The sequence below is a fragment of the Rhagoletis pomonella genome, unplaced genomic scaffold (genome assembly GCF_013731165.1).
Source record: "Rhagoletis pomonella isolate Grant_MI unplaced genomic scaffold, Rhpom_1.0 Rhpom_scaffold_00009, whole genome shotgun sequence".
Taxonomy (NCBI): domain Eukaryota; kingdom Metazoa; phylum Arthropoda; class Insecta; order Diptera; family Tephritidae; genus Rhagoletis; species Rhagoletis pomonella.
This window is the reverse complement of record NW_023458563.1, coordinates 6,002,466-6,029,051: the sequence shown is the minus strand read 5'-3', so window position 1 is coordinate 6,029,051 and position 26,586 is coordinate 6,002,466. Positions and strand designations below refer to the sequence as shown.

Here is a 26,586-nt window from a genome sequence, read left to right as displayed (position 1 = left end):
ATTCTAGAAAATCTGATTAAAATGTTTCAAATTGTGATGAAAATTTATTAAAATTCGTCGAATATTTATAAACGTTCTACAAAATTTGAAATACGACGAAACGTCCGATAACGGACTGAGGCTGATCGACTTCGCCGGGACCCGAAACGTGGTAATATGTAGTACTAGGTTCCAGCATAAGCAGCGTTTTAGACGCACGTAGACTCCGAAGGCCAAACATTGACTCGGACCACTATCTTGTTGTAGCCAAGATACGCACCCGCCTCTTTGCAGCAAAAAATGTGCGCCCAACAATACAAGGAAAGCTTAACGTCGAAAAGCTGTAATCACAACAGACGGCCAATTTATTCGCCACTCGACTCACACACATGCTCTCTGAGAACACTCTTTCACAATCCGACATAAGCGAGCAGTGGAACCACTTTTCCCGATCATTAAGTACCGCCGCCGAAGAAGTAGTTGGATTTCAGCGAGCCCGAAAGAACAACTGGTACGATGAGGAATGTCAAAAAGTCGCAGAGAAAAAAGACGCCGCCTATAGGGCCACGCTGCGAACGGGCCCAACGCGAGCCATGTGGGACCGTTATAGGGAGCTGAAGAAGGTAGCGACGTATTTGCCGCAATAAGAAGAGAGAGGCCGAAATGCGTGAGAGCGAAGAGCTTGCAATACTAGCAGACAGGAAAAACGCCCGAACATTTTACCAGAGGGTTAGGCGACTTACGGAAGGTTTCAAAACCAGGGCGAACTTCTGTAAGAACAACAATGGCGACCTAGTGACCGATGTACATAATGTACTTAAATTAATTATGGAGCTTTGAGCTTTTTATTTTTTAATGAAAAAATGAAAAAAATCAAACTTTATCAGAAGAAAAATTTAAAAAATAAAAGGTTCTGTGCCAAACTTTTGCATTTTTACTGAAGTCTGTTCTGTTACAAAAAAAAAATCAAGTTACTGATGAAGAAAATCGATGGATAGATACGAAATATGAGTGGTCAAATGAAAATGCGCAAAGATCTATCGTATGAAATACGAGCAGTAAAGCGTGTTATTCGGGTGAATGTGGCGTATGAGTAACACGCTTTACTGCTCGTATTTCATACGAAAAATCTTTACGCATTTGCATTTGACCACTAATATTTATCCATCGAATTTCTTCATCAGTAATTTAATTTTTTTTGTAACAGAACAGGCTTTAGTACAAATGAAAAAATTTGGCACAGAACCTGTTATTTTTTAAATTTTTCTTCTTGTAAAGTTAGATTTTTTTTTTTTTTCATTAAAAAATAAAAAAAGCTGAAATGATAAATTAATTTGTCAGAAACTGTAAGCCCCCAGCCAGCAAGAAAACGTACATTTTACGAACATTAAGTTTTACGAGGGATTCTCGTATCGCCAAATAGTTAGAGAAAAGCTCGTAAACGATAAAACAAAAAAAATATAATAGAAAGAGGCTTGTAGTAATTTGTCAGCACAAGAAAAAATTTTAGTTTTGTTGACAATTTTTCTTCAATCACAATATTTTATAAGTAGTCTGTTAAATATTCAATTTAAGAAAATTATTAAGTATGTGATTTATTGGCAGACTGGTGCAAACGCCAAGGACGATCTACCACTTTCTTTTATAATTAAACTTCTTGTAAGTAGCTACTACATATGTAATTCAAAAATACAAATTAATTTAACGAGTTTTGCAATTCTTTCACAGGCTGCGCGGAGTAACACTAAAATATTTAAACGTTTAATTCCCCTATCTCGTAAGTTTATAGTTATTTATTTTTTTAATTTGCTAGTTTATTAGGACTTTGCAGTTATTGAACTTAATGTTTTATTGATAATATGGCTTCTCAATTAAAAAGGCGTGCGAAATCCGAAGCCTTATCCGTACTAGCGTCAATAAATGATTCATTAAAAAAAAATTATTACAGATGAGGTAGCAAAACTTTTCTCGTGGAAGGGAACTGGTACCAAAAGCAGCGCTATTGGTTTGGCAACGACAGCGGCAATAAGAAGTACGGATCATAATATTATTTATTACTACTTTTTACTTAATTAAATTTTCCGGTTTCCAATGGAGTTTAATCTTTCACTTTATTTTCTTAGGTGCTTTTCGTCAAAAATTTAACTCCCACGAAGAAGTTTTTATTTCCGTATCAAAGAAGCACTTCCAATATGCACACGACCGGCAAAAAAAAATTGGCAGCCTATCGGCAAAAAAGATAAAAAATAAATTCAGCAACTTTATAATATATATTAAACCCCTCTTATTTAATTGTTAATTTGTTAATAGATAGTTTGTTAATATTTATTTATCTGAAAATATCTTCACATATACAGTGCCGGGAAAAAATATTGGCACAGAGAATTTTTCGCCATGAATGCAAAGTTTTTTATTCTGATATCTTCTCTAATTGTTTTTTATAAAAATATAGTTAGTATGAAGTTCTACTTTCAAATCAGATTTTTTAGAAAAATTTTAAGTATGCAGTTTTATAGCTCATTTAATTTTAGTATAATAAAGTGCACGCTTGAATAGCTAGAGAACCTCTTTGTTTTTTTTTTTTTTTGTTTTTTTTTAATATTTTTATTGAGCTTTGTACCACGATTGTTTATTAGGAAAAATTGAAAAAGCAACCAAGTCTAAGCGGTAGAAGTTATAGCACTATTTCGGAGATCACCACATCTCCTCATCAGACTTCGTTTTCTAGACTTCTTTGTTTTTTGACAATTTCTTATACGCAGTTTCTTCCATACAAAAAAAAAATGTCGCACATAATTTGCATGGAAGAAACTGCGTGAAAAAATTGCCAAAAATCAACGCGGTTTTCTGGCAACTTCAAGCTTGAACTATGTTATACTAAAATATAATGGGATTTAAAACTGCATACTTAGAATTTTTCTCAAAAATCTGATTTGAAAGTAGATCTTCATACTAACTGTATTTAAAAAAAATAATGTGCGAAAAGAAATTCAAGTAAAAAACTTTGCATACATTGCGAAAAATTCTCTGTGCCAATACTTTGATCCGGCACTATAAATATTTATTAATTATAATTCCATTCAATAAAAGAACTACAATAATTTGAATTAATTAATTGCCTTTATTTTTAGCATTCAAAAACAGTAGATAAAGCAGTGTAGAAAAACGTTTTTTTAACGTAAATTAATCGTTTACGAGACTCGTTTACAATTAAAAAACGGACGTAAAAATATTCGCATACGAATGCTTTTTCGATCCGTTTACGACTGTTCGTAGGCGATGCACAATTTAAAGCGAAAAAGTGCTCGAAAAAGAGTCGTAAACGGCTATCATAAACGATTTTTAATCCGGTTTTTCTTCGAGAAAATATCCAATTACGAGCTTGTTTACGATGATTTTGCTGGCTGGGCCCTATCGGAAAGTGATGTATATGTGGTGGTTCCCTGCAAACATTTTTATAAAAATAATATGTAGATCCCGTAAATTTTGAACAGTCAACATGCATAAATTAAATTATAAGTAATTTCTTTCTCTCTTTACACAACACTACATTTAATGTTTCGTATATTCAAACTTGTACCACATTTTCTTTGTTGTACCATCCTTAATTAAGTACACGCATTACACATAAGACAACGGATAAGGATTTGAATAAAGTATTCGTACTTCAGCAGTCAAATTTTATTCTACCGCTCGACCACATTGGTGTCAGAAACCCGATGATGGACTGATCTCCAGTGGTTTTTTAGAGCCGATACAATATTTAAAAAAGGTTGGAATATTTTTCCGAACTTGAGTCTATTGTGCAAGTGCAAAATTTATTTCGCCGCTAGCATAACTTAACAACGATCCGATATGGAACACGCATTGCAGAGGACAGATAGCGCGACGGTCGCAGGCAGCGACTGTTTTCAAGAGATGTCGCCTAACCGAATCAATAACGGACCTCCGCAAGACATGGCTCAAGGGCAAACACAAATAATCGAAACGCCCGGTTCGCAACAACAAGGTGCATCAGTGCTCTTAAGGCAGCAGCAGCAGGGCGCACCAGTACCTCAACATCGGCTGTTGGTTCAGCAACAACAGCAACAAAGCGCAAGCTTACCGTTGGGTCAACAGCAGTCATTGGTCCAACCACAACAACAAAGTGCACATCTACAACAGCCGCTAATGCAAAACGAATTTCATGCGCGAATTCCAATGCCACGCATTATACCAAAAGACATGGATGCCTGGTTTACATTAGTTGATTATTGGTTCAGAGCATGCAATATGCCAAGCGATACTCAACGATACTACCACGTAATGGCGACGTTGGACACGCTCACTCTTCCTACTATTGGACAAATCTGCAGAAACGCCGAAAATCCCCAACGTGTGCTTAGCGCCCGAGTAGGCATGTACGAGTATTTAAAACGTGACTTATTAAAATATTCGGGGAAGTCAGCAGCGCAGAATCCTGCGCATGCTCGAAGAAATGGTGCTGGGCAATCAACGACCCAGTCAGCTGTACAACGCCATGCTACGTGTAGCAGGAAATTCCTTTTCCGAAGATGCGCTTCGTGCAATGTGAATCCAACGTTCGCTAGAACTCGTTCGTGCATCTATAATTGCACGAGAAGGCCCAATAGACGTACAGATAGCAGTTGCCGACGCAGCAATGGAGACGGTATCCCAGCGTCAAGCTTGTGCTATCTCGGAAACATCGGCATCGCCTGCTCCGTCAACAGAGGTAGCAACTACGCTGGCGAAGATCACAAGCGCCATTCATCAATTGCACAAAAGGTTCGCTGATTTGAATACTCGAGGGCGCAGTCATCGTCGCAATCCTCAACGCACCTGTTCACGCAGCCGTCGCAGCAGCACTCAGCGTTCTGAGCCGCCAAATTCTCAGGAATGTTGGTATCACCAAACATTTGGGGACGCAGCAACTCTACGTTGCCGACCGATCGTCCGACATCAAATATCTTGTCGACACCGGTGACGATTTCAGCGTCTTACCAAAAATGCATACATCAGCACCTTTGCAGCCGACGTCCGTGAAGCTCTATGCGCCCAATGACTCAGAAATAAACACATACGGTATACTTCGCCGCCGTATCAATCTTGGCCTTCGACGGAGCTTTGAGTGGAGCTTCATGGTAGCTGACGTAAGTACACCGATAATCGGCAGCGATTTTATCTGACACTATGATTTAATCATTGATTTGAAAAGAAAGAGACTAATAGACAAAACTACGAACCTCGAAATGCCATGCACTATTCGCACTGGGTTGAATATGCAGATTAAGGCCTTCGATCATAACGATCCGTTCGCGAAGTTACCGGTGGACTTCAAAGACCTCACAGAGATGACTTCGGATCGTAGACCAGTTAATACTGATGTTCATCACGTCATAGAAACTTCTGGTCAACCTGTGAACGCTCGTGTAAGAAAGCTGGACCTGGAAAAGCTTGCTGCAGACAAAGCTGAGTTCGATTATTTGATGCGAATCGGTGTATGTCGTCCATCCAAAAGTAACTGGCCTAGCGCACTCCACATGGTTCGACAGCCAGACGGTAGCTTGCGACAATGTGGGACTACCGTGCGCTCAACAAAATAACCGTGCCCGACAGATACCTGATCCCATTCATACACGATTGCACTGCGGTATTCGTTGGAAAAACGCTTTTTGGCAAAATTTACCTGCATCGCGCATTTCATCAGGTGCCAGTTAGGCCCGAAGAGTTTAAAAACAGCCATAGTGACACCGTTTGGCTTGTTTGAGTTTACGCTCATGACTTTTCAGAGCCTAGTACATGAAACGCTACGTGGATTAGACCTCGTCCTTCCATATGTGGACGACATATGCATCACCTCATCGAGCATTTCAGAACATTACCAACACATTCGTTTGGTATTTGAGCGACTCCGAAAGACGGGCTTGATGATAAATCTGTCAAGTGAGAGTGAGAGAGAGGAAAAAGTCATATCAGGTTTTTGGGTCACCTCATCACCAAAGAGGGGATACGTCCGTTGCCGGAAAAAATAGAAGCCATATTACGGGTACAGAGGCCAACTATCTCAAAGGAACTGAAAAGTTTCATAGCAACCGTCAACTTCTATAGGAAATGTCTGCCTGATGCTACGCAGCGTGAAGCGCCTTTGCAGAAACTTATCAACGGCAATAAACGCAACGACAGATCTCCTATCGAATGGAACGATGCAGCGGTTGCCGCGTTGATGAATGCAAGAAAGACCTGGCTAGCGCCGCTACTTTGGCTTATCCAAAGATTGATGATAAATTAGAACTAACCACCGATGCTTCGGACATCGCCGTAGGGGCTGTACTGCATCAGCTGGCTGACAACGAGCCACAGCCCATAGGCTACTTTTCACGACGTCTCTCCGATACTGAAAAGCGGTACTCCACGTACGACAGGGAGTTGTTGGCAGTTTACTTAGCCGTAAAGCACTTCCAGTTCATGATCGAAGCCAACGTTACAACCATTTTTACTGACCACAAGCCGTTAGTCTATGCCTTTAGTCAACGCCCGGAAAAAGGATCACCTCGCCAAATTCGACACTTGGACTACATAAGTCAGTTCACAACTGCCATCCGTCACATACCTGGATCCGCAAACAAAACGGCTGGTATGTTATCTCGTATCAATACTATCACCGCAATCAACTACCTTGATATGGCCACTGCACAGCGAACTGATGATGATATTAACGCGCTAGTACATGGTAAGAGAAGACATTCACTCAAATTTAAACATTTCGAGATACCAGGTACTCAAGCCTAACTGCTTTGTGACATCTCCACAAGCAATATCGGTAGTTCCGTACGACTTCCGGCATCAAGTTTTACATACACTTAACGATCTCGCACACCCAGGTGCGAACGCGACGCTGAGAATGGGTTTACAACGTTTCGTGTGGTTAAGCATGCTAAAGGACTGCAAGGAGTTCGTTCGAGCGTGTGGACGTTGCAGCCGCAGCAAAATTCACCGACACAACAACAGGGCACCGTTGGTACGTATGGAGATGCCCGATCAGCGATTTGAAGTGGTCCCCGTGGACATAATTGGACCATTACCACTATGCCATGGCTTTCGCTATTGCTTAACTTTCCTCGATCGTTTTTATAGGTGGCCGGAGGGCATTCCTCTTACCGACATTCAGGCCGAAACCGTCTGCCGAGCTTTTTTAAATGAATGGATGGGTCGTTATGGAGCGCCAAGCAAAATCGTGACGGACCAAGGAGCCCAATTCGAATCAAATGTCTTCACCGAAATGCTTCACATACTAGGAACACAGCGCGAGCGAACGTCACCATACCATCCACAGGCAAATGGCTTAGTTGAGCGATGGCATCGCTCGTTTAAAAATGCCATTCTCGCTACAGGTAAAGATGAATGGGTCGACAACTTACGTTTGACTTTACTTAGCCTGCGGAAGGCTGTGAAAGACGACATCAAGTCTTCTTCATCGGAAATGTTGTTTGGTTCCCCGACGCGACTGCCAGGCGAATTTTTCACTGCGAGCAACCGCGTGCGACCTAACTTTGTTTTCGCTGATAAGCTACGCACACATCTGCGAAATATCCGCCCAGTTGAAACTACATGACATTCTACAAGCATACCATTCGTCAGCAAGAATTTGATGGCATCAACGCACGTCTATGTGAGAAACGACTGAGTTAAGCCGTCAATGACAGAGCCTTATGATGGACCATACAAAATCACCGCTAAAAACAGCAAAACTTTCACAGTTATTATAAAAGGTAAAAACGTTGCAATTTCTGTTGATCGTCTCAATCCAGCGTAATGAAATACAACAAAGTGCTGCAACTGTAACATCAAGCTGCGTTAAATCCCTAAGACGAGTCGGCTTCCTGCAAAATGGCTAGCAGGAATTCTAGGAAGGGGTTACCGTGGTGGTCCCCTGCAAACATTTTTATAAAAATAATATGTAGATCCCGTAAATTTTGAACAATCAGCATGCATAAATAAAATTAGAAGTAATTTCTTTCTCTCTTTACAACAACACTACATTTAATGTTTCGTATATTCAGACTTGTACCACATTTTCTTAGTTGTACCATCCTTAATTAAGTACACGAATTACACATAAAAGAAGGGATAAGGAATTGAATAAAGCATTCGTACTTGAGCAGTCAAGAGTGCGACTAGCAAATAGAAAAAAAAATTAACTCGATTTTCGGAATCACCGAGCAATTCTACATAGGCATTGGATAGTGGCGTCTGGAGAACAAAACCAAATTAAAATTTGTGATCCAGGGATATATGCACTATTTACATACGCTACAGCGGAAATGGACGGCACGCCATTTCTTTAAATGAAATCAACTACATATATATGTACACATCAAGCCCTAACCGCCAAAATAACGTAAGCAACATTTTTTTCAAAATTTTCTTTTTGATGTAGAAATGCATCTAGATGCTCTACGAATATTTCTGCATCAAAAAGAAAATTTTGAAAAAAGTGTCGCTTACGTTATTTTGGCGGTTAGGGCTCGATATGTATGTTTATACTAAACGTGAGCAAACAACATTTTGCTTGCATAGTATTCTGTTCTCTTTTCACTGCAAGTTGAATTATTTTAATATCTATTGCAAAATTTTATACACACCAGGCTAAAAAGTAGAAAATAAATAAAATAATTTTTTTAATATTCAACGCTTTTATAAATGGACTAAAAATTATAAAATAATATTCTTCAGTCCCATAGAATTTTTTTTGATAACTTTTTAAATTTTCATTATAAACCATTTATGAGATTGAAAATGAAAAGCGTAGGGCGCATGTAATAGACCTGAATTGATATGAAGGGTAATATATATATGAATGTGGATATATGCATAACGACCGCTTAAAATCGATCCCAAATTTGTACTTTCTCTGTAGAAATTTAAGGTCGATGTTATGTAGTTTGACTATTGTCAATTAAATTTAATGCTTTGTATTGCATGCGCTCCACGTTTTTCGTTTTCAATCTCATTACTGGTTTATAATGACTTGCTAAAATTTCAAAATCAAAAGTTATCAAAACAAATTCTATGGGACTGAGAAATATTATTTTCTAATTTTTAGTCGATTTATAAAAGCGTTGTATATTAAAAAGTTTTTTTTTTTTTATTTGAATTATTTTTGAAAGAGAAGCAAATGAGCAGCCCTTTCCACTCGCACTTTATTATACTCAATTTTAATGAGTTACAAAACTGCAAACCAAATTTTTTTCCAAAGATTCTAATAAAAAAGTTTAAAATTTTGGTGAAACATTGTAGAATTAATTTTTATAGTTTTTTGCACAAAGTTGGAAATTTCATATTATATGGTTTTTGTTAGAAAAATAGCTTTACTTTCATAAAATAAATAACAAGCATCAAATAAAAAAAGGAAAAATAGCCAAAAACTTACTAAAATGTCGAGTCCTAATTTCTATTTTGGCCACTGTATGTATTCCTAGAGTGCAATGGGGTATTGTCGTTGCTCTGGGTATGCAGTTACAGTTGCATGGGTATACTCAATCCCGACTCTTGCGTCCTCGTTCGCGCATTCTGGGCAACGAGAGCAACCCATGTCCGAGATGCGGTAACCAATCCGAGTGGAGCCTTGAGTCACGGCTGAAAGAGAGGGAGCTTCGGTGGGGCCACTCCGACTTATTCGGTTTAAGGGCTCACTGAAGTCTGCAGCGTCTGTTCACCAGTAGGTGCGGCTACAAGCGGGTGTCTGCTTGGAGAAAGCGGATCGCTATATAAACGTGTATTTGGTTGCGAAACCACCCCCGCCCGATCAATGGGTTGTGCGCTGGGTTTGGGACCCGCCATGTAAAAACCACTTCCAGTGAAGAAGCAAGGCCAAGCCTCGTGTTGTGATAGACGGAAGGCACGCTTCCAGTGTTTTAGACGTACGCACACTCCGAGGCCCAACCATCGACTCAGACCACTATCTTGTTGCAGCCAGGATACGTACCCGCCTCCGTGCAGCAAAAAATGAGCGCCCAAATATGCAAGGAAAGCTTAACGTCGAAAAGTTGCAATCACAACAGACAGCCAGCGCTTTCGCTACTCGACTCTCACACCTGCTCTCAGAGAACACTCTTCAACAAACCGAGATATGCGAGCAGTGGAACCACATTTCCCGCTCACTGAGTACCGCCGCCGAAAAAGTAGTTGGATTTCAGCGAGTCCGAAAGAACAACTGGTACGATGAGGAGTGCCAGGAGGCTGCAGAGAAAAAAGATGTCCCCTACAGGGCCACGCTGCGATCGGGCGCAATGCGCACTATGTGGGACCTCTATAGGGATCTGATGAGGGAAGCAATAAGAAGAGAGAGGCCGAAATACGTGAGTGCGTAGAGCTTGAAATGCTGGCGGAGAGAAACCATGCCGGAAATTTTACCAGGGAGTTAGGCGACTTACGGAAGGTTTCAAGACCGGGGCGTACTCCTGTAAGAACGATAATGGCAAGCTAGTAACTCATGTCCAGAGTGTACTTAAATTATGGAGGGAACACTTTTCCTACTAAATGAAAGCAGCACGGAAAGTTGTGGAGAAGAAGAGCCCGAGCCCGCAGTCGATGATGACGGAGTCGACGTTCCACCGCCTGACTATCACGAGGTACGTATAGCAATAACGCGGCTGAAAAACAACAAAGCTGCTGGAGATGACAGCCTGCCAGCTGAGCTATTCAAGTACGGCGGCGAGGAGTTGATAAGGTGTATGCATCACCTCTTGTGCAGAATATCGTCAGATGAACGCATTCCCAACGACTGGAATTTAAGTGCGCTCTGCCCAATCCACAAGAAATGTGACCCCGCCATTCGCGCCAACTACCGCGGGATCAGCCTTTTAAGCATAGGTTACAAGGTCTTATCGAGCATATTGTGTGAAAGACGGAAGCCCACCGTCAATGAACTGATTGGACCTTATCAGTGTGGCTTTAGACCCGGCAAATCCACCATAGACCAGGTATGTGCAATACGCCAAATCTTGGAAAAGACCCGCGAGAAGAGCATCGAAACTCACCACCTATTTGTCGACTTTAGAGCCGCTTTTGACAGCACTAAAAGGAGTTGCCTATACGCCACTATGTCTGAATTTGGCATCCCCTCAAAACTCATACGGCTGTGTAAAATGACGTTGGCCAACACCACCAGCTCCCTCAGAATTGGAAAAGACCTCTCCGAGCCGTTCGCCACAAAACGGGGTTTCAGACAGGACGACTCCCTTTCATGTGACTTCTTTAATCTGATGTTGGAGAAGATAATAAGAGCTGCAGAACTGAACAGCTCAGGAACAATTTACTACAAGAGCATGCAATTGCTGGCTTACGCCGATGACATCGACATCATCGGTAACAAAAACCGCGAAGTCTGTTCTGCCTTTTCCAAGTTGGATAGGGAAGCAAAGCGAATGGGTCTGGTGGTAAACGAGGACAAGAAAAAGTATCTCCTGTCATCAAACAAACAGTCAGCACATTCGCACCTTGGCACCCACGCCACTGTTGACAGTTACAATTTCGATAAAGCAGAGAATTTCGTTTACTTGGGAACCAGCATTAACACCGATAATAATGTCAGCATTGAAATCCAACGCAGAATCAGTCTTGCCAAGGAGTGTTACTTTGGACTGAGTAGCCAATTCAGGAGTAAAGTCCTCTCTCGACGCACGAAAACCACGCTCTATAAGTAACTCATCATGCCCGTGCGGGTATATGGCGCAGAAGCATGGACAATGACAACATCCGATGAGGCGGCTCTTGGAGTACTTGAGAGAAAGATTTTGCGGAAGATTTACGGGCGTTTACGCGTTGGCGACGGCGAGTACAGCAGACGATGGAACGATGAGCTGTATGAACTTTACAGCGACATGGACATAGTGCAGTGAATTAAAATACAGCGGCTCCGCTGGCTTGACCATGTCGTTCGAATGGACACCGACGCTCAAGCTCTGAAAGTATTCAACTCGGAACCCGCTGGTGGTAGCAGAGGGAGAGGGAGGCCCCAACTGCGATGGAAAGATCAGGTGGAGAAGGAATTGGCTTCACTTGGCATTTCCAATTGGTGTCGGTTTGCACAGAAAAGAAACGATTGGCGTGCTTTGCTGAACTCGAAATCACTGGCATTCAGATTAGAAAATAGTAACTGTTTATAAAAAAAAATTACGATCATATACCAACATCACTTAAAACTCGTTCATAGGCATGCCTTTTTAATGAGCTGTTAAGGCGTCGGATCACCGAATACGGGACAAATACAGGACATTAAAAGAAATACAGAACATTTGGCGTCCCGTATAAAATAAATAAATTACCAGGACAATGGGTCAAAAAAGAGGACTGCCCCGTATAATACAGGATGGATAGTCACCGTAGTTATGCAATACTTCGACTTGACTTGAAAATTGTATATCTGAGAAATAAGCAGCGCCTGTATGTAGTTACCGAAAAACCCACTTCACTTAGAAACTTGGAGAACTATAGATTGTTGATTTCTATGTTAAATTTCTAAGTGCAAAGAGATCCGTGAGTCATGCTGCCATTACGATTTTTAATAAAATCCCTACAAATATGCCACGGAAATATAATTTTTTTGTATAAATGTAATTGATCTGGCAATCGAAAAACAAACTTTCAAATACAGACAGAAAATTAAATAAAAACAAGTAAGAGCAGCGCTGTCTTCGGCTATGCCGAAGGCTCCATACCTTTCATGAGCATCTAAAAATTTTACGTTAACAGATTACTGCATTTGAAAAAACTTATATATTCACAGCAGACATAGATAGAGGAGATACATATATAAAAAATTCTAGCTAAACAATCAGAGGTATGGAAGATATACCTTATATAGCACCAAAGTAAGTGATTTTCACTGCTGTGTGATCGGTACGTTAACCGGTAACACAACTTAATGGGTTTAGCTTCCTACATAAAGGAGATACATATATCGCAAAAACTGGTATCTGAACAATCAGTGGTACAAGAGATTAAGATTATACAGTATAGATTTTGACGATTTTCTCAGTAGTCTTTGTATTATTATTTAAAAAATAGCTTACGAAATTTATCGGTTTTAGCTGTCCAAATAAAGGAGTTTTACAGTAAAACCCCATATCTGAACAATAAGTTGTATGGAGGCCTTAAACAGGTTATAGTAACCCGATTTTTGTTAATTTTACTGTAAACTTTCTGTTGATAATGAGTGAAAGTAGTGCGAAATTTCATGTTTCTAGCTGCATAGATGGAGTACTTATAACAAAAAATCTTATATCTGAACAATCAGTTGTATGGGAGCTATATGTAGAAGTAACCCGATCTTTGTAAGTAATTTTCACTCTAAGTCTTCTGTTGATAATGGGTGGAAGTATTGCAAAATTTCATGTTCCTAGCTGCATATATGGAGAAGTTATAACGAAAAATCTCATATCTGAACAATCAGTTGTATGAGAGCTATATGTTATAGTGGTCCGATTCTTCCGGTTCCGACAAATGACTAACACATTATAAAAATACACCCACCTACCAAATTTCATCCGGATATCTCGAAAACTGAGAGACTAGATTGCATACAAACAGACGGACAGACAGACAGACAGACAGACAGACGGACAGACGGACATGGCTAAATCGACTAGCTCGCCGTTCTGATCATTTAAGTATACATTTTAATGGGTCTATCTCTTCTTATTGTGGTACTTACAAACATCGGACCAAAGTTATAATACCATTTCATGCTCATGAAAGGTATAACAATCACTATTTGATACGCGTAAATACATTTATCTCCATCATTGTCGGTCTCCTTGCCGTGGGGATGGGGCTTAAGTGGTACTATGGCGGCTGCTTCGGGAACCGACATATCACCGCGAACCAAGAGGGAAGCTAGTATGTTGACCTACTGCCGCTGTATCAACCTCGCCCGCTGGGTAAGTGTGATACTAGCCACTCTGGTTTCTATGCGAGATCACCGCACCGACGTCCTTATCCTTAATCCCTCCCCATCCCATCTTCCCTCCTCCCACCCTATAATCCTGACTGGGGAGTATTTTACAGAAAGTACTGGACCGAGAGAAGTCCAGTGACAGCACAGGCGGGGCTGCGAAAGCTAATCCTCCGAAGGAGAATCCGGAGAAAAAAGGCACCCCTAGACCGGGAAAACCCCGGTGACAGTAAACGGGGGGGCTGCGGAGCTTAGTTCTCTTGAAGGAAAGCCGGAGAAGAAGAAGAACCGTCTTGAAACAGTTGCTCCAAAACCTAAGGCAGGGGCCAGGAAGCCGGGTGTTAGCTATGCTAACTCCAGTAAGCGCATTAGACTGGCAGTTCTGCCGAAGGCTTTTCATGAGAGTACACTCACTCGTGAGGATCAGGGAAAGATTGAGGACGCCATTGTGGAGGAGATGGGTAAGGGTTGGAGGTCAATACTCCAATTCGACGGCATCCACTTTCGGCCAGGCCTTATACTGGTCGACTGCTTGGATGCAGAATCAGCCGAATGGTTTGCGAAATTGTCCCAAAACTGCTTGACTGGGATGGTGCGGAACTGACTACGTGCGATGGGGACAACATACCCACGGTGCACGTAATCACTACGTACCTACCAAAAGCTGCAGCAGTGGACACGCAGAAACTGCTGAACCGTATTATAGCACAAAATGGGGGAATGCATACCGACCTATGGAAGGTTTATAGGAGCAACGACGAGAAGACTGGCAAACTGCTAACGATCGGGATAGACGACCGGTCGTTGGACGCTATCAAAAAGAAAAACTGCATCTTGTTCCAGTGCATGTGCACAAGGGCAGGGAACCGAAGGCGAAGACAGTCAAGCGAGATACTCCACCGGGTGGTCCTGAATTACCGAAGGAGGTGGCTGAGATGGTAGCCGTAGAAGCAGCTAGAAGCGCGGTAGTAGAGGAAGTCAGTTTCTACCTCATGAGATGGAGGGCATCGACGACTTCGACCTCGGGATACTGACTATTTGTGCTGATGACGCCTCGGAGAGAGCCACCTTGTCAGAGTTTGACGAAACCCTGACAACGGACGAAGATGTTGAACGCCATTAGCTGCGACGATGACCAGCACTAAGGTTGCACAAATAAACCTACATCATGCGAGGGCCGCGTCTGCGGTTATCGCTAGGGCAACCCTCAGATCTACACTGGGAATAGTGCTGGTACAAAAACCCTGGGTCGTTAGGGGCCAAATAAGAGGCTTGGCAGTAGAGAACAGGCAGGTAATTTAGGATACTAGGTGTACGAATCCTAGGACATGCTTTTAATAACTAATAGCTTGAAGCATATATGTCTTTATGATATCCTGTCGAGGGATCTAGTAGCGGTCCAAGTCCCAGTCAACATCAACGGGACCATCCAGGACATCGTAGCTGCATCGGGCTACTTCACAGGAGATGACATGCACGCCCCACCAGAGCTTGTCACTAAACTGGTGAAGTACTGCGAGGCTAGGAAGCTACCCCTGATACTCGGGTGTGATACAAATGCGCATAGTGAGGCATGGGGGAGCAGTGACACCAACGAAAGGGGTGAGCACCTACCTTGGGAACCTACCAACTTTTGTGACCCGCGCAAGGGAAGAGGTCCTTGATATAACCATAGGGAATACTCAAACGAAAGCGTTAGCGAAAGAGTGGAGAGTATCCAATGAACCCTCCATTTCAGATCATAGAATAATAAGGCTTGACATTGTAGCAACCCCTCCTATACATATAGTTTTAAGGAATCCCAGGAAGACAGACAGGAAGAAGTTGAAGGCAACCTAAGGTTAAACGTAGCGCAACCTGGGCTGGGCCAGAAGATCAGGAATGGAAAAGAACTAGAATTCAGTACAAAGCGCTTCAATGAATTACTCATTGACGCATATGAAGACAGTTGTCCTATAAGTAAGGTACGTTCCTAAAGGGATGTACCCTGGTGGAACAACAACTTAAGTAAACTCAGAACCAAAGTCCGGAAACTGTTCAATCGAGCAAAACGAACCGGGGAGTGGTCAGAATACAGAAACACCTTAACTCTGTACAACAAAGAAATAAGGGAATCTAAGCGCTTAAGCTTTAGGACCTTCTGTGAAAGCATAGAAGATACTACGGAGGCTACAAGACTCTATATGGTAATGGCGAAAACGAACTGTATTTCTTCCGCAAGTCTACGGAAGAGCGATGGGAGTTTCACTGGGAGCGAGGAGGAGAAGATAAAACTTCTCATAGATACTCACTTCCCAGGATCTACATCTTATTCCGAAACAGATCGGACTGAGCAGTGCAGTAAAATAAGCAGAGGAAACTGGTTAGTGGCTAAGGAAATATGCTCCGAGCCCCGGCTCAGGTGGGCGGTGAATACCTTCAAACCACTGAAGTCACCGGGAGCAGATGGAATTTTCCCTGGCATGCTACAGCAGGGCTTAGAATGCGTGATTGAACCGCTAGTAAAAATAATTAGAAACAGCATGGCATTGGGTTATATACCAGATGCGTGGAGAAGAGCGAAGTTTGTTTTCATAACGCAGGTTGGAAAGAAAGACCCACTTCATCCAAAATCCTTCAGGCCGATCTGCCTGACCTCATATGTACTAAAAGCTTTAGAAAAGGACTACGGTCTTATTGAACTATCCGCTGAATTCGCGCCAGCATGCATATATGGCGGGCCGCTCTACTAAAACCGCCCTATATGCGCTGACATGCGCACTTCAAGATACCTTAGAAAATAAGGAGACTGCTATATGCGCTTTTCTGGACATCGAGGGCACGTTTGGCAACACCTCACATGCTGCAATAAACAGTGTTTTGATTATCAGCGGGGTAAACAATAACCTCGTGGCCTGGATTAATTGCATGCTCCGCACCAGAAGGGTTGAAATACAGACCTGTACGAATAATACAGTTGTTGCCGGCACAACAAGGGGCTATCCACAGGGTGGAGTGTTATCTCCACTACTATGGAATATAATCGTCGACGGACTGCTCCAAGAGCTAACAGATACTGGACTAACCTGCCAGGGGTATGCCGACGACATTGTAATATTATGCAGGGGGAAAATAGAAAACACCCTGTGTGATAGAATCCAGCTAGGGCTGAACGTAACCAAAAAATGGTGTGCTAAAGTGGGCCTGAACGTAAATCCAGCAAATACCACTATAGTAACATTCTCAAGCAAATACAAACATGATAGTCCAAAAGCGATAAGGCTGTTGGTTCCATCATCATGTACCAAAAAGAGGTTAAATTTCTAGGAGTAACACTAGACCAAAAACTACTCTGGAAAGCACACGTGGAAGAAACTGCGAATAAAGCTGTAAGATAATTTATGACGTGTAGGTCCATGGCAGGAAAGAGTTGGGGCTGCACACCAAAGACATACTGAGATGGATATACACGACAATAGTACGACCCATGATAACTTATGGAGCCATCGTTTGGGCCGATAGAGCTTCACAACTTGGAGCAATCAAAGTGCTCTCCAAGATACAAAGGCTGGCATGCGTATGCATAACCTGTCCAACCGCATCCTTGGAGGTTCTTTTAGATCTTACCCCTCTTCATATTTACATACAGACTCAGGCAAAAAGAGCTTTACTAAGGATGACTGGTACCAATATCGGGGCAGCAGGGTATCTTGGTCGTGCGAAGTTAGATATTCTTACGAATAAGTTCCCTGAAATTGCAATACCGAGGGATACCATGCATCCGAGGTTCAGCTTTACAAAGAGGTTGAAGACTGAACTGAGTAATAAGAAGAGCTGGGCAGGCATATCCGAGACATATCGGATAAACCAAAACATGATTACCTGGTACACTGATGGCTCATTGTCCGACGAGGGTACCGGGATAGGGGTAGTTGGACCGAGGTTAAGATACTCGGAACCCATGGGGAAATATATATCTATTTTCCAGGCTGAAACATACGCCATAGGAAGATGCGCGGACTTTAATATCAAGCGAAACTACCGGAATCAGAACATCGCGATCTTGACTGACAGCCAAGCGGCTATCAAAGCCCTCAGATCTCACCAGGCAACATCTAAACTGGTGATGGAGTGCCTCGACAAGCTGAATACTCTTGGTCTGAGCAATCGGGTTTGGGTTCTCTGGATTCCGGGACATATTGGTATTAAAGGAAACGAGATTACCGATAAACTAGCGAAGAAAGGTGCATCAACCCCTTTCACCGGTACAGAACCTTTCTGCGGCTTGGGAAAAGGGGCACTCCTGAACTAGTTCGGCTAGAGGAAGAAGCCCAGAGTAATCACTACTGGGATAATCTACCAGGTCTAGAGCAGTCCAAAGCACTTTTAGGAACATATAACCTAAAACGCTTCAAGGAATGTATGAACTTATCAAAGAATAACTTAAGAATTGTTACAGGAATTCTGACAGGACACTGCAGGCTGAACTATCACCTGACTAAACTGGGAATTTACTCGCATGAGCGATGCAGATTTTGCAGGATGAAAAACTAGACTGCACAACACATCTTAGGAGAATGTCCTGCACTGATACATAAACGCAAAAGGCACGTGGGTGAACATCTGATAACCAAAGGCGAAGTGAAACCCGTAGACTTATAGTTCTATACTAAAATTTCTCTCGGATACTGGATTAATAGACACACTATAATCCATGAAGGGGGCACAATAGATCTTAAGGTCGCAGTGCTCTATCCCCAACAATAATAATAAATACATTTATTTTAATGGTAATTTTGTATAAATTTTGGTGCTAAAACAAATTAAACGTTTACAATTTTACATGTACAAATACAAGTGCTGAGAATCAAAACAAAGGGAAAAGGTAATAGCTGAAACGCTGAGTAATCGCGCCTGAGTTTCTAGGTTAGTCAAGCCAAGTCTAAGTCTTGCATAACCCAGCTTTTATTCGGTTGACTTGGACTTTTCAATTCCACTTTTCAAGTGTTAAGATGTTGATTTTTTTTAATATTCAAAATGTTTTTCAAGATAAAATTTTTTTCCATTGTTATATAAAAATTTTGTTCATACATTATCCAAAGCAATATAAATCAAATTTTCAAACTTAATACAAACTTAAGAGAAATTCAATAAATTTTTAAACATATTTCGAACTTTTGAATTTGAGTCTTAAGAACATTTTTGGGCTTGCAATGCGCAAGACCGTTCACAAAGAGTTGCACTTGTTGTATAAAAAAAACTGCCAAAGCCGTGTTGCATGGAAGTCCTGGATGCGTCTAGGCTTCTATCGCAGCTTTTACAGAACAAAACTCTACGGTCTCTTCGCAGTTTGTCTTTGTGTTCATTTACCAATTTCGTGAGGAATGCACGGAAATTTTCTATGTCCCTTGGCATTTTATTTAAGAAAGAAATCAAACAATTTTGCGTGCATATTTGCTGCGTGTTGGTGGGTGGCTGCCGTTAGGCTTGAGCAACAGGGTGCCACAACGCCTGTGGGCCACTTCCTGTGAGACCTAACGTATGAGCAGATTCTTAAATAACCCATCAGAACCTAACCGAAGTGGAGTTCGGATGGAGTCGTCTCTGGCAAACGTAGCAGAAGTATGTTTCTGGTCCGGGTTTGGGCTCAATGCCCGCCCTGAGAAGAAGGAAGCGGCTGCCAGGTATTGCTCCATGGACGATGGACGATTGGTGGGGTTTGCCGATCTAAACGGGGTTAGGTCCCCGAAACAACAGCCCTTCTTGGTCAGGTAAAATCAGAGTCATTATTGTACGTAAAACCGGCTGTCGTGGAAAACTTCTTGACCCATACGATACACGATAAACGATTGCATTATGTTGTATCGTATTACGAATTAAATTTAAGCGTATGAAATCCGATACGATAGCTATCGTATCAGCTATTCAATTTCATACGCATGCAAGTGGTTGTCCATTTTTTTGTCCATGCGATACAATGACTTTGGATTGTTGTGTCCCAACGCTTGACCCGAATCTAAAAGCTGTAACATACACATATAAGGATCAAACTTTAATTTAAAGTAAAGTCTTCGAATTTCCGAGCACTAGTTTATTGATAACTTCGGTTTGCACTTTTTTGTAAATTTCGAAGTGGGACCTGAGCCAAAATACTGTGGTCAGCGCAGCCGGAGTGGGTCTGATGATGGTTATTTTTCTAAACGCTGCCTAAGGCTGCCAATTTAGAAGGTGTTCTGTCTAGGGACACGATATATAGGCCGCTGTGGTGTAATGATTAGAAGTGCTCAAAACCTGAAAATGAAAAACAGCCTCCCATTAAAACAAAATCACCGTTCAAAGTCAACATAAAACTGTAGGGTCCCCTTTTGTGCCACAATATTAATAGCCCGAACACAATGAAAACGACGAGCTATGGACCATAGCTGTCAAATTATTTTAACACGTACTCTTATGTAGATAATTATTTTGGTGCCGACCTGGCTACGCGGCGTCTGTGGTTGTGGCCTGATTAGATCTATTTCTATTTTTCCAGCGACAGATAAGGTTCTTCCTCTTCTTTTATGTCAAACTCGTACAAATTCATGATGTCGCCGACGCATTCAAAAAAATCATGTCGTCATCGACAAAGCGTTTAGACAATGAAGATAACAAATTGGAAGCTGTGGCCCGTAGCTCCTTATTTTTAATGTGTTCAGAACTTAAGGCGCACTTGACAAATCTGAGGAGAATCTCGGTCAAACACTAACATATTGTGTAACAACATGTACAGATTGAGGTGTTGTCTTAAACCACCGAGGTCGCGGGTTCAAATTCCATCACATGCAATCCTAACTATATTACACATTTCTGCCCTTAAAAGCCCAATTCATATCGGGAAGAATTGTTAATAACATTGTCCTTATAATTTGAGTTTATGACATTCGATGCGATACTAGGGTTCTGGTACTCGATTCAAAAAATATCGTTTTAAAACTATCGAGTCGAAAATATCGGTATCGAATGCCAAAAGTATCGATATGGTATCGTATCGTATCGAAATTCGTGTCCCTAGTTCTGTCTCCAGAGGATTGGAAGCATCTCTTATTGTTTCATCAATTTATTCATTTGAGTTTACATAAAACGCAATGGTTGAAGGAAACATTTTTCTCTTAGCTTTTTATTGCCTTGTGGAAATTTTCGCGACTTTTAAGTACAAAATGTTTGCTTTAAAAATGTTAATAAGCCACAATAAAATTTACAAAAAAAAAATTAGCTAGACAAGCTGTTTTATTTAAATTCACAACAAGTAGTAAACAAGTACTACTGTTATTTACAATAATACATCTATCGGGCGTGTGGAAACCATAGCACGAAAACTCATTTTATACGATACGCTTGCAGGCGTTTATCGTCTATCGGATGAAAATTCATAATAGGTGTTAGTATCAAAAATGTCCGGCCGACTACATACATACCGAACTTATGTAGTTGTAAAGCGATAGTCCATTATCCCAGGGATCTTCGGCCGCACAAGAAATGTTATGAGGTGTTAATAAATGACTTCGATTCATCTCCACTAGAGCAGCCGCAAAAGTGTAAACAGAATCAAACATTAAAGCTGACTGTGTCTGAAATCAATAAGATGCAAAACATATTCCATTACAGACACGCTAGACAAAAAAATAAGTGTTTAAATAAAATAATATGCTTTAAAATCCTAGGAAGACTAATTAAAGGATTCGCCCGCGAAGCTTCTTTCTGTGGTTCCCATATGTAAACTATAAAAAATGCTTAATTAGGGAATTCAAAAGACCTCTTATAGGAATGTACCCTGACTCGGCCAGCAAAATTTTTGTAATTTTTTGTAACTCTTTCAATTATCACTTTTAAATTTTTTTATATATCGTAAAGGTAGTAACCCCCGAAATTCGGGTGAGTATTTAGCTCAAAATTTATTTAAAGAACATCGTGAAAGACAACAATTAATCTGGTATTGCTAGAGACCTGCACGGTTAAAAATTTCGGTTTAAATTTTAAACTTTTTGGACTACACATATGACCAAATTAAATTTAGTTTCAAATACAAACCTTTCAAGTTAAGAAAAAAGAGAGTTGGGTTTAGAATTTAAACAGTTCGGTTTAAATTTTAAACCCAAACAATTTCTATTATGAAACCTAGAAACTAGTATTAAAACATTTTGGTTTGATTTTTAAACAAATAGGGCCTATATTTGAAACTACGAACTTTTTGGTTTTAATTTTAAACCACTCATAGCAAAACCATCATTTTCTCGGCTGCTTGGACTAAAATTTAAACCAGAATATATTAAAAACTCCTTAAAACTATTGACTGGTTTAAAAAGTGGACTATAAAAGATTAAAAAAGGCAGCAGTCCCAGCTCGGTTTAAAATTTTTTTGTTTTTGAACTCATATATTTTTATTGCGATCTGTTTTTTTTCTTTTTAACATTAAGCAATATCTGAAACTTAAATACTAAATTAGAAAATAATCATGATTGGAGTACACCCAGTTGCGCAATCATATTCTATTCGCAGGTATTCAATGTTATTAGAGATCTAATATTGATTTCCTTTTAAGGCGCTGGAATGACACTGTATGAGAAGTGAGTGTAGAAATAAGAGGATTCGGGTGATCATGAATTTTTTGTCGGTGCGCCAAGGCGTGCTTTTTAATTTCGGAAGCAGCAGTAGGGATTTTAAGGTCACGGTGTATTTGGTTGTTTGTGACATAGAGCGGCGCAACCATATTCTATTCGCAGGTATTCAATGTTATTAGAGATCTAATATTGATTTCCTTTTAAGGCGCTGGAATGACACTATATGAGAAGTGAGTGTAGAAATAAGAGGATTTGGGTGATCATGAATTTTTTGTCGGTGCGCCAAGGCGTGCTTTTTAATTTCGGAAGCAGCAGTAGGCATTTTAAGGTCACGGTGTATTTGGTTGTTTGTGACATAGAGCGGAGCGTTCACAATCATTCTAAGAGTTTTTTATTGGAATCTTTGGAGTATTTCTATATTGTAGGTTGCTGCAGAGCCCCCGAACTTAACGTTGCTGTTGCTGCACAACTAAAGTGGCTACATTTAGCTTCTTTTCTGCCAACTGTTAGTCCTAGTGACATCCTCCAATATGTGGAAAAGCACTCTGGAATCAGTAAAGATTTCATGTCCTGCTTCAGTCTGGTTAAAAAGGACGTCGAAACCAATACTTTAAAGAGGGTTAACTTCAAATTGGGTGTTCCTGAAGATGTATTCGGTAAACTTCTCAAGCCTGAGATTTGGCCCGCTAAGGTCACTGTACGCCCATTTCGTTTTTTTCAACGGAAACCAATCCAGTCGGCCAAAACCTAACATTTGAAAGTTTGAAGGAATATTCGGAACGTGACGGTGCGCCCCTTCCGTTTTCTTCAGCAGCCCGAAAGACTAAGGTTCTGACAGTCAACGACTTATTATATACTTCTAAGCCTATTAATGAATTAAGAAGAACTTATACGCTTTATTATCAGAATGTAAGTGGTATGCGTACAAAATCCTCTCAATTTCATCGTAGTGTTGTTTCACATGAATATGATATATTAGCTTTAACTGAGACTTGCTTGAACGAAAATTTTTCTTCCAATGAATTTTTTGATAGTTATTATCATATATTTCGTAAGGATCGTTGCCCTAATGCCACTGGTCTCGAGAGGGGTGGTGGTGTCCTACTTGCGGTCAGAGCCAATTTATGCAGCAAACTTATTCCTATTAATTATTATGATGGGGATGTGGAACAAATTTGTGTTAGAGTAAAATTTGCTGGCAATAAAACAGTAGTTTTTCTATTGTCTTATATTCCACCCAGCAGCGACCTCGCTGCCTACAAAAAGCATATGGACAACTTAATGTCTATAATAAATAATGCTAATCCGTCTGATGAGATAATATATTTAGGCGATTTTAATTTAAGTAACGTCTCTTGGCTAAGCGATTCGAATAATATTTTACCAACTAATCTCAGAACGGACATCGATATGCTAGTTGTAAGCATATTGTTTTCGTATAGCCTGAAGCAATGTAACTCTTATCCCAATAACAATGGTAGATTCCTTGATCTAATTTTTGGGTCAGCTGATCTTCGACTATCATGTTCGGAGTGTTCGTCTCCTATTTTAGAAAATAGTCTTCACCATAATGCCTTGGTGGCTCATTTTAAGTATTATAGCTTCGATAAAAAACCTACTGAATCTGCTGTTGAATATAATTATTTTAGTGCTGACAGTGTAGGGATGAATGACTTTTTACTAGCCACCGATTGGGCTTTCCTGAACTCCTCTATTGGACCAGATACTTCTTACGCTATTTTGCTACAACGACTTTCGTTAGCTATCTGCAGTTTCGTACCTCTAAAGCGAATAGTTCCAAACAATAAACCACCCTGGTTTAACTCGAAACTGAGTAACCTAAAGAATATTAAAAATAAAGCTTTTAGAAAACATAGAATGAGTACTGATGAAGTTGATCGACTTAACTATGTAAGACTTAAAACGAATTTCGATTGTCTTAATAAGTTTCTATTTAAACAATACATGCTTAAACTCGAATCGAAATTGAAATCAAATCCATCTAGTTTCTGGTCCGTTATAAACTCTAAAAGAAAGACCAATGGTTTCCCGACAAGCATGGAGTATGATGGTGAAGTGTCCAATAATACGTAAGATACCTGTAATTTGTTTGCTAAATTATTTCATAAGGTCTACTCAAAGTTTACCACTTCATCAATTTCTGCATTGCATAACTCGTCTTTACCACCAATCTCGTTCTTCGACATTACCGTCGATGATGTTCTTCTGTCAATTTCAAAGTTGACAAGCAGCGCAAAATCTGACAGTGACGGTCTTTGTCCGTTATTTTTCAAAATTTGTTCCGATACCGTTGCAGATCCTTTGGCACTTCTCTTTCGACAATGTCTGAACTGCGGAACTTTCCTAGATTCGTGGAAACTATGTTCAATAAATCCTATATTTAAGTCTGGCGACCGTAATGATATTTGCAACTATAGACCTATAGTTAAACAAAGCGCCCTGGCAAAGATATTTGATCGCATTCTTCAACGTAAGCTGTTCGATCACATTAGCAATGCTATTGTGGAATGTCAGCATGGACTTTTTCCTGGGAGGTCTACTTCCACCAATTTAGCCTTAGTCACTAATCAAATTGTCGATGCTTTTGAGACTCAGGCGCAACTCGACGTCATTTACACCGACTTCTCAAAAGCATTTGACAAAGTTGATCACTCAATTCTGCTACGTAAATTGAAATTGTATGGAATCAATGGAAAACTGTTGAAATTTTTCTCCAGTTTTCTATCGAATAGGAAACTTTTTGTGTCAATTGGAGGCGTTAAATCATCTTTGCTTATCGATGCTTGGTCAGGAATTCCACAAGGGACTCACTGTGGTCCTTTATTGTTCCTTATCTTTATCAATGACCTGCCACAACAATTTAAATTCGCTAAATGCTTAATGTTTGCAGATGATGTTAAACTGTTTTTAACAGTACGTAATATTTCTGACTGCAGTAACTTACAATCTGACCTTGATTCCTTTGCCGGATGGTGCAATAACAATAACTTATTTTTAAATACGAATAAATGTCGCGTTGTTTCCTATTCAAAAAAGGTTGGCACCACTATTTTCAACTATAAAATAAATGCTCAATCGTTGAACCGTTCTTGTGAGATTAAAGATCTGGGTATATTATTTGACTCCAAACTCTCTTTCGCTAGTCACATTGACTTTATTGTTTCAAAATCTTTTGCAATGATTGGTTTTATTAGACGTAATTCCGGAGACTTTAAAGATCCAATGACATTGAGATCACTTTACATTTCTTTGGTAAGAAGTCGTCTCGAATACTGCTCATTTATATGGAACCCATTCTACGAAGTACAGTCATGTAAAATTGAGAGAGTTCAGAAAATATTTACTAAAATCGCTTTGCGTATGCTTCGTTGGCCTGATGGCCTCCCATCATATACCAGCAGACGTAAATTACTTGGGCTCCAGGCTTTGTATGAGAGAAGAACTTGTTCCTCGCTCTTGTTTGCCTATAACATAACTAACTCGAATATTAAATGCTCTGATTTGTCTAATTTATTCATCCCCTATATTCCACCGCGTAATCTTCGGCATACTAGATTATTTATCGAAGTAACTCATAAAACAAATTATGCAATGAATGAACCAATCGTTAAAACTATACATCTAGCAAATCGATATAGCAGCGTTCTTAATTTTAATAGTAGTTTATATAAATTTAAACTTGAATTGTTTTTATTTTTAACTAGTCTGTAAGAAAGTTTGTACTTTTTAGACTGAAATAAATAAAAATAAATAAAATTGTATTCCGTATGTCCATACTGGTATTAAAGCACATGAATAGAGTAAAAGCTTACTCTCGAGTGAGACTTGAGACTTCGGGTTCAGTAACCAATGTAAATTTCTGAGCTTCATTCCCAGTGCTTTGCGTTTAGTGAAAATATAAGTTTTCCACGTAAGCTTGCTGTCGAGGTGCATGCCTAAGTATTTTGTCGCATCACGCTGTGGAATATCCACGTTATTGAGTTTTACGGGCGGGCAGGTTTTACGTTTAAGGGAGAACGTAACCTGGACAGACTTTGTTTCATTTGGCTTAATTCG

General features: G+C 40.3%; 1 protein-coding gene across 1 annotated transcript in view; it reads right to left on the bottom strand.

Annotated features, from left to right (window-relative positions):
* LOC118745558 (glutamate receptor ionotropic, kainate 2-like) overlaps positions 1–21,524 on the bottom strand; it is a 637,377-nt gene extending 615,853 nt beyond the window's left edge. The window contains exon 1 of the mRNA XM_036479033.1: positions 21,367–21,524. The gene's annotated coding sequence lies outside the window, so the exon portion shown is untranslated. The remainder of the gene's footprint in view (positions 1–21,366) is intronic.
* Between the last annotated feature and the right edge of the window lie 5,062 nt (positions 21,525–26,586).